This window comes from Branchiostoma belcheri, unplaced genomic scaffold (genome assembly GCF_001625305.1).
Source record: "Branchiostoma belcheri isolate BF01 breed outbred unplaced genomic scaffold, Haploidv18h27 scaffold776, whole genome shotgun sequence".
NCBI lineage: Eukaryota > Metazoa > Chordata > Leptocardii > Amphioxiformes > Branchiostomatidae > Branchiostoma > Branchiostoma belcheri.
In genome coordinates, this window is record NW_017804438.1 from 1 (window position 1) to 3,240 (window position 3,240).

Genomic DNA, 3,240 nt, shown 5'->3' on the forward strand with positions numbered 1-3,240 from the left:
TTATGTGCTACTCCCCAGCTGCAATGTTCTCTCCAGCAATTCAGTGGGGAAGGTCAAATGAAGGTAATGTGATTAAGAGGTTCTTGAAGACAAATCGACGCAGTCATAAGAATATGGCAAAAAAGAAGTGTGTAGTAGTGCTCTGTAATTCACTACCTAGTCTTGCTGCTACACCAGACGCCATGGTGCAGTGCACCTGCTGCGACCTGCGGCCATTAGAGGTAAAGAACCCATATAAATACAGAGGACTATCTGTAAATAAGTTAGCAGAGCAGCCAGCTGCTTGCACAGAGTCGGTTGAACTTTCATGACAGCTATTAACCAATCAGCGCGTCGTTTAAGAGACAACAATTTGCATATTATAAAGTTGAACATTCATACACGTGACAGTTATTAAGCTATCACGGCGTCGTTTAAGAGACAACATTTGCATATTATAAGGTTGAACATTCACAAACACGTAACAGCTTTGTACCAATCAGGGGTGAAAGTCGATACATGTGACAGTTCTTAACCAATCAGAGCGCGGTAATGAAGAAATTTTGAATGTTTGGCGGGAACATATTGGGCCTAACTTGAATCAAAAGATGGCACTGCCACAGAGCTGGGCGGACGTGGTAAAGGGTCGTGGTAAATCTGGCCCGGAAGACTACGACATGGACAAGGAACTTGAAGAGATGGAGCTTGCACTCAACAGGTAGGATTTTTTGGGAGCTTATTATGACGTCAACGAAACTAAATGCCGGGATGCAAGGGAACATATATTTTTTAGTTAACTTTATTACAGAGATAATTATGATGAATCATCTGATAAAGCATTTCATCGTAGCCATTGTATGTTGCCATTCTCTCATAAATAGCGCGGGCCAACTCCCCTGAGATAAACTGTCAATTTTTTCTCACTCACTTTTTTTTCTCAGCCTTGTGCATGCCAATTTCTTTAAGGTGATTTAGAAATAAGCAGAGATTTAAACTAAGTTTCCAACCAGATGGCCAGACTGGTAGGAAGGTCGTCGTTGCTCCCACCCAGACCAGAGATCCAATCATGACCTTGGGCTATCGGAAAAAAATATTTTGAGCTGGCTCGAGCCCTGTAACGTTATCTTGTATTTAACCTCCTTGATATACACAGGGATATACACACGTGTACTTCATTTCATTTCATATATTGTATACTTGTTTTGTAGTGGCGATGAAGATCCAGCGAAGCAAAAACCAGCGCCCAAAGTTGAAGTTCCCAAACCGTAAGTAGTTTGCCAAATAGCAAAGGCAAATACATGATCATACATGTCGATTGTGTAATGATATATTTGCATTTATATTCTTCGTAAATAAACAAGGTAATGATGCAGACCGTGATAATTTTTTAGGCCAAGTACGATTTGGAGTTAAGTCAGTAAACATATCCCTATCCATTTCTAGGAAGCCGCAGGATACCATTGACCATCCCCCTTTGTAAGTAATTTCTTTTCTGTTTCATTTGTCACGATTTTTCACGTTGTCACATATGTCTAGCGGTAGGATCTGGGCTCTTAACATAATGAACACGTTTGCTACGCGATGATTCCTTTTCGTCGCTTTTTTTTTTCATTTTGTGTGCGTGTGTGTCCCTAGCTTCCCTGAAGTCTTACCTCACAATTGGCCGGATTCGCATGTCCAGATCAGATGCACAGCGCGACCTTTGTTGCTGTTAGAATCGCTTATGTATCCGATCCAAACAAACCGAGCGGCCATCTTGGATTATAATACTCGGGAATGTTCGGTTTCGCCGTCGGGAACGTTCGGATCGGAGGGCTTTCGGTGACCTTACCATTAGTTGACCCCATACACTCATAAAAAATCCTAGACAGTCTATATAAGTATAAGAAACAGGGGCAGAGTTGCATACTGATCAGTTTTCAAAAGATTCAAATATATTTCCCCATTGTTTTTTTTAACCATGTAGAATGACACGTTACTTTTTACAAAGCCATGGTCCAGAAAATTCTATCTGAAACTGTTTATTTGTAAGATCCACCTTGTTCAAGTTCCAACTCTCAAATCAGCCCAGTCAAAGTTTTATCCAAAGACAATTTGTAACAAAGTGACTCTACAGTACAATGTATGATCTGTTGTTGCAACTTGAAATGCTTTGAGAGTTTTGGGTCTGAAATACAAGTATGGCTTGTACATGTGGGGTCTACTTGTAGTCAGATAAACCAGGCTGCATACATTAGGCCACACCAATTTAATTCGTTGGTCCTCGGTCTCAATGGGTCTTGTCTTCCTAGTTGTTACAGTTTTCCATCTATCAATGCATAGCCTGGGTACCATTCGGATTTTCGCTCCACAACAATTTTTTTTTCGAGCGTTGCATAGCGTAAATCTGGTTGGTACCCAGGCTAATCAATGCAGTGGCTTGATTAAAAGTTCAAAATCAATTGTTTAAAGTTCAACCCAGCCTGGTATGTTGACTTCATGGCTCCTATAGTAGCATTTGGGCCTATGAAAGGATGCCTTAGAGGCCTGTTTTTATTTTTATTTTTCGCCGTCGCTTCATATTTTCTCTGAAAAAATCCGAGAACCAACAATTTAAGATGGTGTGGCCTTATATTGAAGAGATTAACTTGTACATGTACTTGGTGAGCTAAACTGTCTTAGTCAGGCCAGCCCTCCACCCATGTGAGATGTACCGCTGTCAGTGCCATACTGAATTCTGGTTTAAGTTTAATTGTTATCTAATTTATATCGTCAGGGTGGGGGCATTATATATAATCTCCAAGCAGATCTTTCGGTGGGGTGCAAAAGACTGAGTACTGAAACTTCGGTGGGGAAATGTCTGGCAAATGGCTACAGGATGGCCAATGGATACTGGCAAATGGATACAGGATGGCCAATGGATAGTTTTTTGCACCCGACCGAAAGATCTGCTTGGAGATTAATTAATATATAGACTATTACTTGGGTCTTTAACACCGTATTCCATGATACTTGATTTCTAGGCCGAAGTACCCACCAAGCGAACTCTTGTAAGTGATTTTTGTGTTTCGTTTGTCACAATTTTAAACATAAATTATGAACAACATTACCACGTCCAACATCAAAGACTTAACTGCTAAGTTAACACTTTTTTTGTATTTTTTCCAGCAACCGGCCAATGGAAAACAACAACGGCAAGGGCCCGAGAAAGTATGCACCACATTTTCATAATTTTTGTAAAGATGTTTTACATAAAAGTGTTAATGATGAGTGATTCTTTGT

General features: G+C 40.4%; 1 long non-coding RNA gene across 1 annotated transcript; it reads left to right on the plus strand.

Moving 5' to 3' along the window:
• Positions 1-1,034: 1,034 nt before the first annotated feature.
• On the plus strand, positions 1,035-3,139 carry LOC109485676. The gene is made up of 3 exons (XR_002141145.1): positions 1,035-1,244; positions 1,423-1,455; positions 2,982-3,139. It is a non-coding gene; the product is annotated as an uncharacterized LOC109485676 (long non-coding RNA).
• The last annotated feature ends 101 nt before the right edge of the window (positions 3,140-3,240 follow it).